This window comes from Grus americana, chromosome 17 (assembly GCF_028858705.1).
Source record: "Grus americana isolate bGruAme1 chromosome 17, bGruAme1.mat, whole genome shotgun sequence".
Taxonomy (NCBI): Eukaryota; Metazoa; Chordata; class Aves; order Gruiformes; family Gruidae; genus Grus; species Grus americana.
Genome location: NC_072868.1, coordinates 15,325,612 through 15,332,289, shown reverse-complemented (window position 1 = coordinate 15,332,289; position 6,678 = coordinate 15,325,612).

Genomic DNA, 6,678 nt, shown 5'->3' with positions numbered 1-6,678 from the left:
TTGCACTCCCAACTACTGTAACAATGCATTTTGCACATTGCGTGGGGAAAGTAGCAGAATAAATTGAAGGGCGAGAGATATTAAGTGATGTGCCCAAGGACACAAACCAGGAGTGGGATGGAGGCAAGAGCAGATTCCACCGTTCCTTCCTTCTGGTGCCCTGCCAGGCTCACCAGACCCACCTTCAGTTGAGGGTTTTGCCCAGAAAAAGTGGTTGGTTTTGTTGTTCTGGTGTTTCGTTTTGTTTTGTTTTTCTGGGGCCTTCAAGTTACCTGGGGAAAATAAGAAAGAAGTGTCGTAGCTTTGAAGAGCACAGGCTGGCAGAGTCAGAGGGAGCTTGCCAGCAACGTCGGTAGCGCAGCGCAGTTAAGCCCAGCTCAGGGCTCTTCCCCTGGCACCTGCAGGATACTTCAAGTTCCCGCTTCGCAAAGCGACTGCAGACAGAAGCCAGACAGAACTTGCCATTTGTACTTGGCGTGTTGCGAACTGCTTTGGAGACGGTGGTGTTAATCGCACAGCGAACTCTGCGAACAGGCGACCACTACCCCACGGCTCCTCAGGGGATAAAAAAGGAGAGAAATTTCTAATTAATTGCCAACAACACATCGTCACATTCTGCAAAATTACAGTTCTAGAATATTGTTCTCAGTGGGACCTGCCATTTCAAAATTAAAAGCTAAACCATTTACTAAAAACCTGTCATCATGGTTGTTTAGTTGCCTAATTGCTGCTTCTTTAATATGTACTCACACTGTTACAAGCCACTTTTGCCAAACTAAATTAGAAAGCATATATTACAAAGAGCTGGTGATTTTAAGAGCATCGTTCTAATTACTCTCTCTCATTTTTCCAGTAACAAACACTGTAATTGTTATGGCTTAGGTTTCCTGCAGAGCAGCCTGGAGGCAAACCTTGTGCACTTATATTTGAGCATAACCTTCCCTCTGCCCAGTCTCATTATTATGCAAAAAGGTGCTGAGAATAACAAAACTTGTATTTCCTTTCCCTGAAACATCATCTATCAGGCTGTGTCCTTGGAGACCCAGGAATAATTGCAAACCCACCAACAAATAAAAAGAGCAGTTGTGTCACATTCTGTCTTTATCAACTTAATATTGAAAGCTTTGAGGGTGTAAAATGTTTAAGTACCTATACGTATTGAGGGAGTAAAGTTTAATGGCTGACTGTCACAGAGGTAACTGAATTTAATTTTATTTTCATTCTGGAAACTTGTATTGGGCGTATCTGGACCGTTGGGTAAATGCCCTTCCTTGTTATGAAATAAATACAAATACATAAATGAATAATGTAAAACTGACCTCAAAGCAGCACTTTAGTTCCAGCTCAGGCCACAGAACAAGATGATGGTCTAACTTAAATGCTACCTAATTTTTAGCTGGGATTTTCATGGCAGCGTAATTATTTCTTAACTCTTTGTGCACCAGCGTCACATCCTTTTACGATTCAGCACTCGTATCAGTTGTAAGACCCCCGCCGTAGTTTCTGTGCCCTTATTTATTTGTGCTGTGCATCCGTGATCTGGAGCAGATCCTCAGCATGACTTTCTTTTTCTTTCATTGAAATCATCCTTAATTTTATTTTCCGCACCCTGTTTCTCCTGGAACACCTCGTCTTTACAGAGAGTGGCATTATACGTAGGAGAGAAATTCCTTGTCTAGTCAAGAGCTTTTAGATCATAATTTTGTAATACAGATAACTGCGGTTACGGCAGAGAGCAGTCTTTTTTTAATGCATATTTTTGTTGTCTGTTATAAGAATCTCAGACTATCCTTGAATTTGCAGAAGAAAGGTTTTGCTTGGTGGCAATATAGTTTAATGTAATTTATTACATGTGTATGAATCTTCCATCTACTAATTTCATTTTATAACCTAATTTCATAAAAATCCTTCACTTGGTTAATCACATTCAGTCTTTCTCAGACATGATGAATAACGTACAATTCAGAGACACGGATCCCAACCATTTCCAGTGCTGTTCAAAGTGGTGGTTCCTTGCACGCAGCTCCAACGTGTATTGACACCATGGGGAATCCATGGAAGCACCGATGCCAAGTGGTGTCAGTTTGAGGGTTTGGGATTTTGTCTTTTTTCACTAGAATTTTTCCATCATATTGGTGACATTCTTCGTCTCTTGTATATGTGACCCATAAAAACCCTCTACTGCACAAATTGCTGATCACAAATTACCAAAAATGTGCTTCAATGTAAGAGGCGCTGGAAGACCAGGGTTCATGGGGGCAGTGGATGTTTTCCGTATGTATTTCAGGGAGATTTCTAACAGGTTGCAGGGTTGGAAGCTTGTTGATTTGGTTTATGGCACGTGTACATGTGGAGGAGAGACTGGAGGAGAAGCAACGCACAGGCAAAGCACAAAGAAGCATTTGCTCAACACAACTTTATGTCCACGTGATGGAGCTGAATCAAGTTTTTTCGTACTTCTGAAGCATGATCAGCTTCAGACATGTTCATCTGACGATGAACGTAAACCAGTATGTAATAACACAGCCTCCACATCCACGTAGATTATTGGATTAGAGGATTTTGAAAACGCTTTGTAACACCTGTATGAAAAACAACGTTGGGTATTGGAGACATTTGTGCCAGACAGCTGCCTGTGTTCTGGCGTTTGAGCTCGAGGGAAGCCGTCAGTGAGGTGTGTTAGTCACCCCCAAAGCTGCTCTCTGCTAGGAAACAAGAGTGACTGGAGCCAGGGAAGTGGAAATAGATGTTGCCTGCGTGGGGAATCTGTTGCCCGCCGTGTCTCATAGAGCACTCACCGTATTTTTAATCACCATAAGCACGGCTACCCCGTCATCTTCCTACCCATGCACGACAGCACTAAGTATTTTATTGCAAAGTCTTCTTTGGTGTCTGCTTATCTAAACCTCTCTCCTCCTAGTTTGCTACATCTCTCTTGCGTCCTCATTTCAGGAGCCGCACGTTTCGTTGCCTGGGTAGCAGTACATGCGGAGGGATCCCTTAAACCTTCACAGCCCTGGTTACATCTAGGGCGTCGTGACAACTTTCCTGGTGATCTTCTCTTTCACTTCACTCTGCTCTTAAGCTTTCATTGAGTTCTGTGATCTTTAAATTATGATTTTTTTTTTTTTTATTAACTCTTATATGACATATTTTTAAGGGGACCTTCTATCTATAAAAGCTTTAAAAAAATTTTAAGAAGGAAAAAAGATAAATAAGCAAGTACTTTGTAAAAACCATGTCGCCTCGGTAGAGTAGCCTGACCAATCTTTAAATTTCTACACCAAGTAATCGATGCATTTCTCTCCCCAAACACGTGGATGTTCTTCAGTATTCATTGATATTTTTGCAAACATTTTCATAGTGTTTCCAGTGAATCAGAAAGTAAATATTGGAGAAATAAGTAATTTTTTAAGAGTTGATTAAAAAATGGAAAAGTATTTTGATAGAAAATTTAAAGTATTTCTAAACTTATTTTCATATCATGCATATTAAAGATGTGATAGATTCCTTAATTCATTTTTTTCTCTGCATCTTCTTTCAGCTTTTCCTTTGAATTTATTCAGAGGGTACCGAGGGGCTAGAGGACAGCTGTTTCCCTTCCTTTTTCATCCCATTTAAGTTGTCTTTCTGTTATCTCGTAGCTGAAAGTCAAAGGAAAGATCAGACAAATGTGGAAGGCAGAAAACCTGATTCTTCACATGTTCAGATGGTGTAGGTTTTTTTTAAAAAATGCAGAAAACAAATAAAAATTACATATTTTGTGGCTATTACCATTATCTGAAATGAAATATACATAAATTTACAGATATGTGTAAATCTATATGCTTTTAATCACTAGGTATTTTTAATGGTTTCCTGAGAATTTCTGTTCAACAGCAGAGTTCGGCTAATTATGATAGATCAACATGTCAAATTACATGCAGATTGCAATTCAGAGGGGTGCTAAAATTCTGAAGATTATACCGAACGAGGAATCCAAATACATCTGTGTGTGGACTTCGCTTGCCAGTAATTTGAGGAGCTGAAAGGCAAAAGATGCGCTTCTCCATCTCTGATTTGTGTCCAGTGAGGTTAAGGAAAAGTTTCTGAGGGAGTAGCCTAGGAGGAAAGAGGACGGAGCTCTGTCGCTTTGGCATTGGTGAATTTTGCAGGTCCTAGATTAGATTTTGCGTATTCAGATAAAACAGCTGGACTCGATTAGGCAGCTTCACGGTGATAACTAACTATTACTGGCATGCGCCTCTGTGTGTGCACAGACACAGGGTTTATCGTGACCCTGTTACTCAATAGTGACAGCAGTGATGCAAACCAATACAAGTGTGTTTCAGCCGTTCCGTTATCCCGGCGTCTCAAATACCAAGCATTATACGTATTACAGAAGTATTTCAAATGGGGTTTAGAGGTTAATTGTAATTAAACACTTTGTAAAGAAGTGATTAATAATAATTGTTATCTTTCCTGTAAAGCCCAGCACCCTTGTTAGTGTTCCTAACTCTACAAGTTATATAAAAAAAAAAAGCCTGAGAACATGACTAAATAAAAGACCTAATTTACACTGAAGAACGTGAAGCTGCTCAAATCTGCCTGCTGAGGCTCACACGCATGCAAAGATGCTGGTTTCTACTGGATCTGGGTTTATCCCTCTTTAATGGGTACAGAACTTACAACAGTTTTAATTATGGCAAACACCTGTGTGTACCTTGGGCTTGCCCACAGGATATATGATGCCTCTCGCCCAGCTGTTACTGGGGGGCTTTCCAAGAGAGACCTGGGGATAGAGGAAAGGAAGGAAGGAAAGGAAGGAAGGAAAGGAAGGAAGGAAAGAAAGAAAGGAAGGAAAGGAAGGAAGGAAAGGAAGGAAGGAAGGAAAGGAAGGAAGGAAGGAAAGGAAGGAAGGAAAGGAAGGAAAGGAAGGAAGGAAGGAAGGAAGGAAGGAAGGAAGGAAGGAAGGAAGGAAGGAAGGAAGGAAGGAAGGAAGGAAGGAAGGAAGGAAGGAAGGAAGGAAGGAAGGAAGGAAGGAAGGAAGGAAGGAGATCAGTGTGCATGAGGCAGAACTAGAGATGCTGAGGGATGCGGTGGCTGAGCCTGCAAAGTATGACAGGAGGAACCGGGCTGAGGGCACTGGCACATTGCAGGGTAGGTTGGGTACATCCCTAGGGGCTGGGCAAAGGCAGTTCTGCTACTCACAGGCCAGCTTCAGGTTTTGGTTGCAGTTTGGTTGCTAAGACATTGGGACTGTGAGTGTGAGCCTTATGATGATGGATTCCCAGTCAGAGTACAGATGAAGTGATCAAAGGTGCTTGATAAATTGATGTGTTCATTTATCATAGGGTTCTCCAATTTATCACATGGGTAAACAACAAGCTGTGAGTGATGACAAAGATTTTATTAAGAATTATTGCTGGTAAATAAACTTTAGGGGATGCTCTGTTATTTGAAAACATCTACATCAAATGTGAATAACCAAAACTTCCAGTTCTGGTGCATGAACTCTCCTTCTCTGGGCAATCTTCACTCCCTGATGGACTCCAAGATCTCATGGATCTGCTTTCCCTTTGTCACTGGACATGGAGGGCAAGACAAGTCCAAGACTGGTAAGTGTGTGCCAGTGTTGACCTTGTTTTCTTTACCATGGGATCGTTCTGGGGCTGCTGGAGGGCCAAATATGTACTCTGTGCAGGTAAAAGAATTGTTTAAGGCTAGTTCAGACCATACTTGTGATAGTTCCAGGGAGAAGTGTTGTTGCTGGAGCTTATGGTATTGTGTGGCACCTCACCTTATCCATGCCCTTGACATGGCTTGTGTGAATCATGGTGGACATGGGCAGCACAATCTGGGAAAAAACCCTCTAAGGTGATTTTAAAGTTGTTTTATATTGCTGTAGCAGTAGAAAATGGCTTGGCTGAAGACTGAAATCTAGTCCCTTGTATGCTGCTAATTTGGGATCTATAATTCTTATCTCTGTTCCCGGCAGGGAGGGTTCCAAGTCCTTTCTTCCAAAATTTATTATTTTTGTTGTTTTGATTTTAATGGACTAGCTCTTTATGCATGTCAATTTTTTTTAACATCAGAAAAGTAGATCTAATTTTACCTAAGCAGTTGATGTCTGACAGATCTAGTGACCTTTTATTACAACATCATTTACAAGTATGATTAAATTATTCACCATGGCTGAACTGATACCCAGATTAGATATATTTTTCTCATGAGGCACTACAAAATATACTACTTTACCCTTCGCTGCTCACTCTCTGTCCAGCATTTTTTAAAGAAGATTTCACATTTCAGTGTTCACTTCAGCTAAGGTGACCCTGGTCTGGGTAATTTATTCCGAGCCAGTTTAGAACACTAATTTCTCTCTGAAATGCAGATGCTCTAGCTCCATGCTGGGGATTTAGGGTGTGATCCTACAATCCCTTTGCTCTTGACTTCCTGCTGAGTTTGTTTAGCTGTGTGAAGGAAATGTGTGATGTTGCTAATATAAGAATCCAGACAGAGCGCCAGCAGGCGAAGGAGGTGGGCGGCAGCTTTGCAAGAAGCAGGCTCAGAATGGATTTCAGGAGTCGTTATCACTCGTGAGCTTACTATACAACTGTGTTTGAAATATAGTCACAGTGTCACCCTCATTGTACAACTGTGTCTTAGTATCTCTATAGTTTCTGATTAAAACAAAAA